General features: G+C 34.1%; 1 protein-coding gene across 3 annotated transcripts in view; it reads right to left on the bottom strand.

Annotated features, from left to right (window-relative positions):
• Positions 1-14,133, bottom strand: part of LOC106465764 — a 102,736-nt gene extending 88,603 nt beyond the window's left edge. For all 3 annotated transcript variants that reach the window (XM_022393695.1, XM_022393696.1, XM_022393699.1), the window contains exon 1: positions 14,027-14,133. The gene's annotated coding sequence lies outside the window, so the exon portion shown is untranslated. The remainder of the gene's footprint in view (positions 1-14,026) is intronic.
• Positions 14,134-14,848: the final 715 nt, after the last annotated feature.

The following is a 14,848-nucleotide window of genomic DNA, read 5'->3' as shown; positions in this document are numbered from 1 at the left end:
TCTTTGTGGAGCCCCGAGGCTGCCTTACGACCGTAGGGTTTGTTTGTTTTTGAATTGCGCGCAAAGCTACACGAGGGCTATCTGCACTAGCCATCCCTAATTTAGCAGTGTAAGACTAGAGGGAAGGCAGCTAGTCATCACCACCCACCGCCAACTCTTGGGCTACTATTTTTACCAACGAATAGTGGGATTGATCGTCACATTATAACACCCCCACGGCTGAAAGGGCGAGCATGTTTGGTGGGACGGGGATTCGAACCCGCGACCCTCAGATTACGAGTCGAGCGCCTTATCCACCTGGCCATGCCGGGCACGACCGTAGGGACACTTTAGATGCTGATTCATCATTGGTGATTTTCAGACAGATTTACACCTGCTTTCGGTAACTGTCCCTAATTTAGCAGTGAGCGACTAGAGGGAAGACAGCTAGTCAACACTACCCATCGCCAGCTCTTGTTCTTCTATAACATTCTCAGGGCATGTTCGACGACGGGGATTCAAACCCGCTACCCGAAACTTGCGAGTCGATCGCCCTAACCATCAGACCATGCAAAACATTAATAAGGTATAGGGAGTTTGATTTTTGTTCTGTATCCTTAATCGCTATCTTGTAAGTAGCTGAACGCTTCCTCTACAATTAATAATTATAACAATATATATCATAATAAGTGGTGGTTTTTGTCTGGTCTAGGAACGATCTTTAATTAGATTACGTTAACTTTTAACCAAAGGATTTAAAAAAAAAAAAACACGACGGTGTAAGCAACCGTTAAAAGATGTGCTCAGATAGATTTGCACTTTTTTGATCCAGAAAAGACAACTTAAAGAACTTTTTCCCGAAAAAAAAGTAGCATAAAATTATTGACCTACATTTAAACTTGTAGCTAAAAGGCGAAATGTTTTCTTGCGTTAGACAGAACGAAGTCTGATACATAAACTCTTCGTTTTTCTTGCGTTAGGCACTACGAAGTCTGACATGTAAAGTCTACGTTTTTCTTGCGCTAGCGATCCCTAATTTAGCAGTGTAAGACTAGAGGGAAGGCAGCTAGTGATCACCACCCACCGCCAACTCTTGGGCTACTCTTTTACCAACGAATAGTGGGATTGACCGTTACATTATAACGCTCCCACGGTTGAAAGGGCGAGCATGTTTGGTGTGACGGGGATTCGAACCCACAGATTGCGAGTCGAGCGCCCTAACCATCTGGCCATGCCGGGCTCTTGCGTTAGGCAGTAGAAAGTTTGATATGTAAACTCTCCGTTTTTCTTGCGTTAGGCATATAATTTAGTCTGGAGAATAACGCTACAGCTTTATTTGATCCAGCATCTAGTGACGTACATAAGTCGTTTTGAAACGTTTCGGCATGTTTCATTTAACTGAACGTTGACAAAGGCACTGCTAATCGGCTCAGCATGCAAGTTGGATTAACTCTCCTGGTCGTATAATTCTAGTTCAATCATATTGATCGTTGATGAGCAACTTTCAACAAGGTGCTTTTATCTTTGTCCATAGCATACCTTAAAAACCTACCAAGAGAATAAATTCCTTAGGCAAATAATAATTTAATTTTTAATTTCATTTCTTCAATCCATGTTTTACGAATATATTCCACGACAGTGTAAACATTTTCAGCCCAGTGTTCGGTGTAAGGAATCGAAAAGATGACAAACAACTTTTACTTTAAAGACTTATGCGAAAATTACCGCCACCAAAACACTGGGAAGAATATCGTCTGCGCAGTATAACATGACGATTAAATATAGACATAAACAGGCCTAATTGTTAAAACTTTAAAACCAATATTCATATTAATCAGCTGTGCTATTGTACTTCCACCTTTTTCCTTTAATGTAACTGCTGTGTTTTCTTTAGAGGTATATATGTACGTGTAAAGAACGTCACAAAAAACAGCGTCTTTGTTACTTTGATATATTTTTTAAGATTTGAAGTAGCTAAAATATGTAAAAATAAACTATAATTATAGTCAACAACATAGTTCACAAAAAATAATTTAGATTTATTGTAAAGTTAAACGGAACTATAAAAATAAAATGAACAATGCAGGAAGAAGGCGCCGATAATTTTACACCACAGTCATTTATATTTGTTTCTAAAGAAAAGTTAAAATATGTTAATTGTTTAATTCCAGTTTTTAGAAAATCATCGAAGGTGTGTTCGAGGAGCGTTAAGCATAAGACACAATAGTTATAATATTTTAGCACCGCTTTGCTGTAATATAACTTGTATACTTGAGTGCAAATCAACTTGTATCCAGATTCAATACAGAAGAAGTCTTAGTATCAGACAATTTTTGAGATAAATTGAGAAAGGCGATTCTTTAGGGCCATATAGTTTTAACGTGTTTTTATAGCTATCAGAACAAAACCATGACAGTACGATGGTAATAATATGGCTGAGATTAAGCCTTATCTGAAGATACGGTCTAATGCTTCCAGATACTCATGTGTAGCCTTATATAACACTGTTACTCTAACTGTGACACAGTACTTGATAAAAGCCCTCCAGTGGCACAACGGTATGTATGCGGACTTACAACGCTAGAAACCGGAGCAGATAGCCCATTGTGTAGCTTTGTGGTTAAGTTCAAATAAACAAAGAGACATAATACATATCATTCTATTTTTATGCTTTAGTTTAAATTTCGGAAACTCACTACAGGTTAGAGTTAGTAAAAAACAGAAGTATGGATTAACGTCGGTAGAAGGCGTACGTGTACGTGCGAGAATATGAACTATGTGGATACGGGTGTAGGTAGGGTTATAGCAACATTTGCGTTAGTACAACATCTAATGATAAAACAAAAGTCAAGTGGGTGTTAGTAAAACATCTAATGATAAAACAGCAGCAAAATGGGTGTTAGTACAACATCTAATGATAAAACAAAAGCAAAGTGGGTGTTGGTAGAACATCTAATGATAAAACACAGCAAAGTGGGTGTTAGTAAAAGATCTAATGATAAAACACAGCAAAGTGGGTTTTAGTAGAACATCTAATGATAAAACAACAGCAAAATTGATGTTCGTAAAACATCTAATGATAAAACAACAGCAAAGTGGGTGTAGGTAGAATATCTAATGATAAAACAACAGCAAAATGGGTGTTAGTAAAACATCTAATGATAAAACAACAGCAAAGTGGGTGTTAGTAGAACATCTAATAATAAAACAACAAAGTGGGTGTTAGTAGAACATCTAATGATAAAACACAGCAAAAAGGGTGTTAATACAACATTAGCAAAGTGGGAGCTAGTACAACATCTAATGATAAAACAAAAGTGAGAGCGAGTATAACATCTAATGATAAAAAAAATCATTTATTATACAAAGAGAAAACTCCTACAATTGACTAGATGTGGTAAAATAAATCAATTTTCTTTGTTTTCTAAATGACTTTTTGCCATTTCAATCAGTTAGTGCAAAATTACCGCGTATAAATTTAAAATCAAATTATAGAGAGATTATTATATATTTCACGTGTTAGAAATGCTAACATATAGGCTGAATACAATGTATTATCTTTGGCTGTTGAATAGGGTTACTTTAGTATGTTTTTGTTCTACAATATTATTTTATGTTGTTCTTTATTGACTTCATTCTTATAATGTTGCATTACTTTTGTTTGCAGCATACAATGGCAGCTAAAAATAGAAACATATGATTGTAAGAGAAAGAAAACTGGAAACATCTTGCTGTAAAGGAACGAATTTGTGCCGTTCGAATATGTCTCGCTGAACAGATTTGAGTCTCGTGGATCGAGTTCTTTTGATAGATGGCGCGTCTCGTGATGAATGTTGTATATTAGTTAGGGTTAGACTAGACCTTTCCAAGTCTACATAGTGTTAACTCCCGTGAAACACGACATTTTTAGTTTTTGTGGTGATGGTTGAGTTTTGTTTTTCTCTTATGAGCGTGAACATTCATATATCATCTTTGAAATATTACAAAACAGGAAGTGTCATGAACAAGACTGCAAGTGTCATGAACAAGTTAGAAGAGTTTATTCACTGCCAATCGACGCGGTCTTTCGTGCACTAAGTTCGTCTGGCTAATTGGATTGCAACACCTAGAATTCTAGCGTAAACCATACTTATATCCGTTATTTATGAAGGTTTAAATGATATAATAAATTACGTCGAATTGTATTTTATTAACTCTAGCGTTAAACACCATAATACTTCATTTTACAAGTATGCTTAAGCGATATTGGCATGATATTAATAACTGCATTTAAATAATTGAAATATGACTGCAATGAAATTAGGAAAATATTTTAATAGATGATTTAAGCAGAGTTTTCATGATGAGCAAACAAAGATGAAGTAAGCAGTAACTGGCAGTAAGTGATAATTGTAGGAAAGTCTTAAAGAAACAATCTAAAAACTTAGCTCAGATGGAAAGGACGTAATTTCCAAAGACTTCCATTTTAAGTTTTCAGGCTTTCGAAACTTCGTTCCTTCAACCAGGCCTGGCATAACCTAGTGGTTAGGGGGCGCTTGACTCGCAATCGTTTATAAACAATCTGAGGGTCGCGGGTTCGATTCCCAGTGCCACCAAACATGCTCGCCCTTTCAGCCGTGGGGGCGTTGCTATGTGACGATCAGTCTCACTATTCGTTGGTAAAAGAGTAGCCCAAAAGTTGGCGGTGGATGGTGATGACTAACTGCCTTCCCTGTAGTCTTTCATTGCTAAATTAGGGACGGCTAGCGCTGATTGCCCTCGTGTAACTTTGCGCGAAATTCAAACCACACCCTTCAACCAAGTCTTTCTTCACAAGAGTCACTCTGAACTAGGCAGTTGCTGCCCATTTTAGCACTGTTTGTTGATTATGAAAAATCTATTTTAGTTTATTATTTATGGAATATGAAATAACTCAAATACCATATTTTTTCCCTAAAAAGGTAATTTGAAGTCTTTGTTTAGAGCTGACTTTATATTAGCTCCTAATCGTTCTTGGACTTCATCACTGATTTGTTTAGTAATATTACTTCTTGAGTGATAAAATATCGGTTTGTTTTTATTTCAATAGGTTGAACGTTTAAGATAGTTAGGGTTCTCCCAGTGGCTCAGCAGTAAGATTGAAGGTTTGTGCGACAAACATTGAAGTTCGATACTCGTAGTGGACATAGTGTAGATAGCCTATTATATAAGTTTGAGCTTAAAAGTAAAACAAACAAATCGTTAGAGTTATTGATGAAATAGGCACAAAACTATATTTTAACTAAAGTCAAGAGCCTATCTTAATCGCTGTTAATTATTTATAATATTATTGTTTTCTCGCACAAAAGCAGCATTACAGAATAATACTTATAAAAATGTCATTATCTATCAGCACCCCTAGTGTAGATATTCCTTCCTCATATTGTATGTGGTAGTCGTTAACAATATCAGAAATGAACACTTAATCAAATACTACAAACGTACATGTGAATCAAGATCAAAACTAACACAAAAATGTTGCATGAGAGAAGGAAAAACAAGAGGGAATCCTCAATAGCCGGGGCACTTGAAATTCTTTTAGGTAGGATTTGAGTAAATTAATCTGAGACATTTTTTGTCCTTCTTATTGGCTATATTTTTGTGCACCAGCAATACAAAGTGTGTGGCGCGCGTATACCCGATTCGATTTTATTACTCATCAGAATCTCTACCAGTCAGCCCTCAAATTGAAATTATTTTAGGCAGGATTAGAGAAAATTAATCTATAAAATCTTGGGGGTGATCAAATACAGAAATTGAAAGGGTGTGACCTCATAAGTCTAAAACTGTAATTATATCTCAAATCGGTCAAGAGATGATGGAGTTATGAGCCAAAAGTTTGTACTTGAAAAACTCAGAGCCGTTCTATGAGCCGCTATGCCGCGGCTAAAAACAGTAAAAAGTAGCTTTAAAAGTTAAGGTATGAACACCATAAACTGATCAAGCATAAGAAACCAATAGGCCTAAAATTTGTAATCAAAATCATGTAAACTGAAGATGCATTTCATCCACATTCTTCTGATTTTCAATCCGATGAACAAATTAAGAAGAAATTTTGGGGAAAACATCTGCAGTTTATGTGATCTTTATCATAAAGTTTAGGCCTATTGGTTTCTAATACATCATCACCTTTCTTCGTTTAAACGGCAACTTTTAAAATATTATACTACATATATAAACACCATTTCAGAGATTCTTTTATCTCTCATCGTTCAGCCCAACTGATTTTGAATGGGAAATGTACAAATTGAGAGGAACGTGGGGAAACTAAGTGATTTTTATAAATATTACTACACAAATAATCAGACTTAGTCAAATAAACTTTTGTTTTACAAGCATTTATCCTATTGTATTCGGCACTAATGTTTGTAACAGGGAATATAAACATATTGATTTAATTATTTGAATAATAGTAATCTTCGTGATTTCTGTTTATTAGCACGTCATTTTTTACTCCTGTAAGACTTTGTAGACAACAGAATATCCCCTACTGTTTATGTGAAATCAAAAAGAGAATCTGTGACTTAGAGGCCTAATGTATTCTTTGACTGACTATATCCTATTCAACGCTCATCAGCACAGCTTGGGTCAGGAAACTAAAGAATTGCCATTAGGCCTCTTATGATGGTGAATTATATATATATATATATTTTGAGTCGGTTTTACTAAACAGTTGGTCCGCTGTATAATATCGAATAATGAATTCGACAAAATGTCATAAAATTATTCATATTCCTCAATTAATTTAGGTTACTGTATAGTGAAGTTAAACGAACTCAAAACCCATCCCCTAGCTTTCAAACAATTATCTCGTGAGTTATTTACCACAGTCGTATAATTTTTTTCTTCACATTCTTTAAAAATTACTACTATAGCCAGAGATCGGATTCTGGTACAATTTTGAAATCAAGATACACGATAGTGTGTAGTGCGGCCAAAACAACCTGCAGGACAGACTGTGTGTTATTAACAGGAGTGATAGTTTAGCGATTTTCCACCTCTTGTATCTCAGACTGTGGTAATCCAAACTATTTCACATTTTCAGTGTTCTACGGGACCCTTACTTTACATACCAAATTTCAAGGCAATCCATTAAGAAATATATGAGGTATAAAATATCCAATTTTGATTGAAATTCTTCTTATTTTTTTCCTTTTCTTCGCACCAAAAGTACGGAAACTTTATTTGATAGAAAAACATACTTAACTTTTATGGCTTTTTTCAAACTTAATACCCTGATAGACCTTTACAAACTACAATTACATGTTAAATTTGGTCTAAATATAAGCCATATGTGCAAAGTTATTCAACAAAAACTGAACAAAATATTTGCGTACGCCTACGTAGAAAGTCACGTGAGCTATCGGTCTAAAATTTTTACTACAGCTTCACCTAAGAGTAACACTAGGCTGTTTTTAGTTTTTGTCATTTGGGTTAAAGACGGTTGATTTAGAGCAGCAAAACTACAGAGCGAAAGGACGTGCAGATACACAAGTATTGGTTAGGCCAAGTAAACTATATTAGCAGTTTCTTGCTCAAGTTTTCAAAAGAATCATACGGGTGGACTGTTATTATTTATTATTCATTGCCAACTTTTAAGCACAATTTTGCTAAATTTTATGAAATTCTCCCAATTAAAGAACGTTCAACGTCACATGATATAAGTTTGAGCAATTAACGTGAATAATGTTGATACGACTGTACCGAGTGCATGCGGGTGAAGACAAGAAACTATTAACCTAGATTCCATGGCGTTACCATAAAGGAAGTTATTAACATTGTCTTAGAGAGGAAAAGTAACACCATATATTTTTAAAAATCTGGTTGGTTCTGTAAGGTATAGGTATGTTCCGAATAAAAGGGTTGCGATCCTAAAGGTAATGTTGGTTACTATAGAGTGTCACGTTTTTACTTGCTGTAGTTTGTTGACAAAAACTCATGATATGTGAAAAAAAGATGCGGCCAAAAAAGGATTGAGCGTGCGACTTAACGAAATGAAATCAAAGTTATCTGGGACACCTATAATCGGACTTCAGTCAACTTTTATTTACGAGTAGAAAAGATGGTATCACAAATTCTGATATATACACTTAAGTGTAATGATCTAGATGTCTATTCTAAAAAGAGGCCAAGTTTTTACTTCCCTCTTATACCAACTTGTACAGCATGTAAATATAAACCATTGGATGGAGCCTTCAGAACAACATAGACTGAAAAAGTGATGCATCATAAATTAAAGTGACCAACATTCGCGGGTGAATGCAACCTTTTTCCCGCCACGCAATTTCCACATGGCCAATTTTGGCACCAGAAAAATCGTTGAAAACACAAAAAAAATCGAAAACTGCCTACATCATTGTTTGTGACCTGCAAGAAGATATCTTTGTACCAAATCCCATGTAATTTGGTTGACATACCCATGAATAGTTTTAGAAAATCCCAAATTGCACTTTCTTCGCTGAAAAATTGATCAGAAGACAAAAATTCCAATATCTCTGTTTGGGGGCTGCAAAGATTATCTTTGTACAAAATTCCATCTAAGTTGGTCGAAACAAGGCTAAGTAATTGGCTAAAACCTCTAAAATTATAAGTTTATTTAACATTTTGACCCCCTAAAAATGACCAAAAATGGGCATATCCCACATTTTTGTACGTATATATTATTGTACCTGTAAAAAAGCATTTTTGTATCAAATGCCATATGACTGGCCGAAATACGGCGGAGTAATTGTAAAAAACCCATCAAATTATTCTTTTTGTGGAATCTTGATCCCTATAATTACTAAAAATAAGCAAATCCACCATTTTTGTTTTTAAACGTGTGGGAACTGTATAAAAGTATCTTTGTACCAAATCTCCTGTAAATTGGTCAAAAAATGGTCGAGTAATTGACCTCAAACTCAAAAATTACGCTTTTTTATGAGTTATTACCCTCCATAAAAAAGACTCAAAACAGGCAAATCCAATTGTTTTTATGCCAATGTGTTTGGCGTATGAAAATATATATTTATGTCAATTTTCATCTTGATTGCTGCAAATATGACTGCACAGGAGCCCCCAATTTTTTCGGTTATTTTACCTTTGACACCATAAAATTCTTAAACGGCCTAAATCAAAAAATAAAAGAAAAAGCTATCTAAGCGTATTGAACTAAAGTATAAACCTACCAAATTTCAAGTCAATCCACTGAGAAATGATGGAATGCGATCGATTGAAAAGCGTTTGGAAGAAGAAGAAGAAACAATAGAAAAACAGTATGTCTTTCTGCAAAGACATAAGAAATGTTATCCGCTCCCTAATTACCACATCTATTCTTTGCTCCCTAATTATCACCCTTATTCCGTTTCAGAAGTAATATAATACCCAAATAGTTTGAGTATTTGTTCATATCAGAATCAACATTTTGTCAGTAAGTGTTTTATAAGTTTAAAAGGAATTATAGTATTTTGGCACTTTTAAAGGAATTATTGTAAGTGTAACATTACGTGTTTTTCTTTTCCTGAAAGGGCATGTATTAGCCCTTTCCACACGGGTCACGGGTCAAAGGCCATGTCATCGCGTTTGTTGACTCATATTCTAAATTTTGTTGAACTACTATTTTATGAATTTATGTCAATAGGTTTGGTATCAAAATGTAGATTATAATTCAAATTTTAATATTACACATTATTTGATTTAAACATTGTTGACGAACCATTTAGTTATCATAAGATACTGAAAGTAACATTGCTCTACAGATTTAGCGCGATTTACGGAAAATTTTCCTTGTTGTTACAGCGAAAATATTAAGGCTGTCGTCACTCTGAGAACATAGCGCGATGTTACTTCAACTTTATGTTATCTAAGTTGTAAGGGTACAGCATCATTGTCTAACCAACTTTCTTGTCAACAATACTTGAAGTTGTAAGGGGACAACATCATTGTCTAACCAAATTTCTTGTCAACAATGTGTAACTTGAAGTTGTAAGGGTACAACATCATTGTCTAACCAAATTTCTTGTTAACAATGTGTTACTTGAAGTTGTAAGGGTACAACATCATTGTCTAACCAAATTTCTTGTCAACAATGTGTAACTTGAAGTTATAAGGGTACAACATAATTATTATTATTGTCTAACTAAACGTATTGTCAACAATGTGTAACTTGAAGTTAGAAGGGTACAACATAATTGTTATTATTGTCTAACTAAACGTGTTGTCAACAGTGTGTAAATTGACGTTGTAAGGGTATAGTACAACGTAATTGTTACTGTTATCTAACGATTCAACACGTACGCTTCCACAATGGAAAAATAAAATGCATTAAACCCATTTGTAAAAACCCAGATCTTCTAAAAATGCTGGAAGCTCTGGCACCATTACCGGTGAATATTTTAAACAACTCAGGAAAATTGTAATTAACCCGTATGCTTGAAAAACAAATTTCCCACTAAAAGTCAGTTGTGTTACTATACATTCACACACACGCACACAAAATCAGTTGTGTTACTATATATTCACACTCACACAAAATCAGTTATGTTACTATATAGTCACACACACGCAATCAGTTGTGTTACTGCATATTCACACGCACACAATCAGTTACATTACTGCATATCCACACGCACACAATCAGTCGTATTACTATATATTCACACACACGCAATCAGTTGTGTTACTGCATATTCACACGCACATAATCAGTCGTATTACTGCATATCCACACGCACACAATCAGTCATATTACTATATATTCACACACACAAAATCAGTTATGTTACTATATATTCAAACACGCAATCAGTTGTGTTACAACATATTCACACGCACACAATCACTAGTATTACTATATATTCACACACACAAAATCAGTTGTGTTAATATATATTCACACACACACATAAAATCAGTTGTGTTAATCTATATTCACACACACAAAATCAGTTGTGTTATTATATATTTACACACGCAAACAACAGTTCAGAATTGAAAGCCTTCTTCCTACGAAAACAATTTGAAATTAATTTTATAAGAGCAGTGTTTTAGAGTTTCGTTTAGAGCAACTCTTTGAATTATGCCCCGACATTTCCAGTCTTTACGGAAATAGATGTTGTGAAAACGAAACTACACACCAGATACTCTATTGAATGGTTGGCAAAGGAATTTGCACCAAAAAGCCTTGCGGAACTTACAACGTTTGAGTGTCAAGTTTGTTGAAACATAGATGTTGTGGCAGCAATCAGCGTGGTATGGCACGTTCAGATATGTACCTTTGCATGAACTGTGAAAATCCGAACACTATACCAAACCCGAATCAAGAATAGGATGAGAATGATGGAAATAGCGACAGTGACGTATGAGACAACAGCGCGTAGATGTTATACAAACAAGATGAAAAAATTGTAAGCATTATAGCTAATAGAACAGTGTGTAGATGTCATATAAACAAGATGAAAAAATTTTTTAGCATTATAGCTAATAGAACAGTGTGTAGATGTTATACAAACAAGATGAAAAAATTTGTAAGCTTTATAGCTAATAGAACAGTGTGTAGATGTTATACAAACACGGTGAAGAAATCTATAAGATTTATAGGTAATAGAACAACGTGTAGATGTTATACAAACACGGTGAAGAAATCTGTAAGCTTTATAGGTAATAGAACAACGTGTAGATGTTATACAAACACGGTGAAGAAATCTGTAAGCTTTATAGCTAATAGAACAATCCGTAGATGTTCTTCAAACAAGATGAAGAAATCTGTAGGATTTATAGCTAATAAAACAGTGTGTAGGTGTTATACAAAGACGGTGAAGAAATTTGTAAGCTTTATAGCTACTAGACAATCCCGAATTAAGTGTTTGTTTGAAGTTAAGCACAAAGCTACACAATGGGCTATCTGTGCTCTGCCCACCACCGGTATCGAAACCGGGTTTCTAGCGCAGACATACCACTGTGCCACTGGGGGGCATCCAAATTAAATGAATGTCGCTGTAACAGGGTGGTTCATTTTTTTATTGGAATTGCCTCGATAATAAAAATAATTTGACTAAATTTATAATTTCTATATATTAAATGTAAAAATTATCAAACTTTCTTTTAGCTTATTTGTGGTCTTTATAGTGCTATGATAATAATAATAAGTTGCACACTAGAAACACGTATAAATGTATAATAAAACAATAATGATGGTAGACAGCTTCTATATGATTTTGGTATAAGAAAACCTAATGTCAAATGGAAACACAGAAACTTTGTCAAATTAAAATAACTGGTCATGTTTTATTTGAAATATATGTATAACAATGTAAGTTGAACTATAATAAAGTACGATGTTGGAAGTGGCAACATTGCAATGGTTGCTCCACAGCCTACACTACTTTCTTTATTAGTTTGAGTAAAACGCACTGAAATTTCAAATATACATTTTGTGTTATTTGAATCATTAAATTTTGAACCGCTACAATTAACTGTGACTATTTATTAAACTTGATAGAGAACTGTGTTTCAGTACTATAAGTAATGAAGATTTGAGTTAGTGGATGGTGTAGAATGGTTATTAGAAAAAAGATCCACCAATCAGACATTTGGCTTTTAAAGACAAAATGCTTTAGGTTTGTGATCAAGGTAATATTTCCAGTTGAATACAGTATACATTTGAGATACTTGAATTATAACAAAAAGTGTTCAGGCATTCGTTAGAACAAATAAAGAACAATTCTAGAACTTTATGAGCAAATAATCAAAATTAGGAAGGCTACAGTATAAAATTATACTTAATAATGATTCAGTTAACTCGAAATACAGAAATGTAATTCCACAAAATTATCATCACACACTTAATTGGATTGGAAACTTGTAACAGAAAAGCACCTACTTGCACCACTACACGGACCATTTACAGAAGTCCTGAACCTTCCATCTAATGGTTTATATAAGTTAATATAGGGGGGATAAGGGAAAAGTGAAAGTTTCTGGGATATGTATGGACTAGAATAACCGAGAAATACAATATGATACCTTGTTTTATCAATATCCGTAAGAATTTCATGTTCACAGTTAAACAGTTAAATGCTGTAATGTTTTTTAAATGAATATTATTTCGGAGTTTAAAGGTTAAATTTCATTGACATACATATATTTTAGTCTTTTTTTTTGTCAAACTTTTATTTTTCCACCTTGGGTCCTCATAGATAAAACCATAACAGAACTCCTTAATTTTATGCGTACGTCTGTAAGCGTGTTGTTTTTGCTGGAACTTCTGTCAGTGGAAAGCATAGTTACTAAAATTATATGATTTATCCATAAAAACTATAACTAACGCTAAAATATTTCTACTGTTTTTCAGTTAAAACCGATCGGTATAGTGTTAATTTCTGACATTAAATTATTTACATTTAGGCTATCAAAATATGTGTAACAGACACCCTTCTCGGCTGAGACGGCCATTAAAAGAGTTTCCAGTCAAATATACACATACATATATATAGAGAGAAGTTTTATCATTTCATACATCATAACAATGGTTGTTTGTTTACCTTATTATCTTTTAACGCTAAGTGATTATAATTACAATTTCTCATTTACTATTATGCTTTTGTTTTATTTTACACATTTATGTATATATGTATATGTGTGTGTGTTTGTGGACCAAATTTTTTAGATAAAGATAATAACAACGTTATTTGGATAATATTTTCTCTACGTTAAAGTCCGTTTATGATTCTACATATTAATTTACTTACGTTATGAGTCTTAAACAACAATGAAATTCTCTTTTGAACTTCACAAATTACATATCTCATGGGCGTCTTGTTCTTGTTAGTTTTTGTTACCATTCCACGTAATCTTACTCAGCTGTAGTCTAGCAACAAACTATCGAAATTTAAAAATGTTTGACGTGTGGGAACTCCAACGAAAACTAATGAAACTTTAATAGACGCTTATTATGATAAAGAGTATATGTGCTCATCTACTGTGAACAAAAATTTAGGAGGAAATCTAGTACAAGAAAATATTCTCAGTAGCTTTTTTATGAAATGCTTACCTGAAAAGATTCTCGAAAATTTGAAGTCAAAAATAATGAAGTTTCGTCATTTACATTACAAAAGACTTGAATAGGTGTAGTAGTAGAACAACGTGAGATCCAGAGTGAAGAGCTACTCGCGAGCTGATAAAAGGCAGAACGTCTTTCATCCAATTGTACTTCTATTTTATCAAGAATCTGTAGCAGAGAGAAAAAAAAATCAATGGATTGACTATTCTTCATTTTTGATTAGCAAGCCAATATTCAGCACGTGCTGCCCTCTAATAGTGACTGTGGCATCTAATATAATTCACTAAACAAATGCATGCTTTGTTCGTTTGTTTGTAATTAAGCACAAAGTTTTACAATGGGCTATCTGTGCTCTGTCAACCACGGGTATCGAAACCCGGATTCTAGCGTTATAAATCCGCAGACATACTGTTGTGCCACTGGGGGGCCAAATACATTCTATAGCTTCAAAATAGGATTTTTTTTCTGTTACAATTTGTAATTTGTTTATAATTAAGCACAAAGCTACACAATGGGCTATCTGTGCTCTGTCAACCACAGGTATCGAAACCCGAATTTTAGCGTTGTAAGTCCGCAGACTAGGGACACAAGTATAATTTTTTGCAGGGTAGGAGTCATCTTCAGCTAAGAGAATTTTATTATTCTAACAAAGATCTTGTTATTTGGAATGAATTGCCTTTAGATGTGGTGGAGGCAGTAAATTTAAGTGAGTTTGGGGGAAGACTTGATAAATATATGAATGATAAGGGCTGGCGTTGAGAGTTTTGTTGTTGTTGTTTTTAGTAGTTTTAGTTTAGTTTAGTAGATGGACTA

Source organism: Limulus polyphemus, unplaced genomic scaffold, assembly GCF_000517525.1.
Source record: "Limulus polyphemus unplaced genomic scaffold, Limulus_polyphemus-2.1.2 Scaffold2045, whole genome shotgun sequence".
NCBI classification, from domain to species: Eukaryota; Metazoa; Arthropoda; class Merostomata; order Xiphosura; family Limulidae; genus Limulus; species Limulus polyphemus.
Note: the sequence above shows the minus strand (reverse complement) of the source record. Positions and strands in the feature narration are given on the sequence as shown.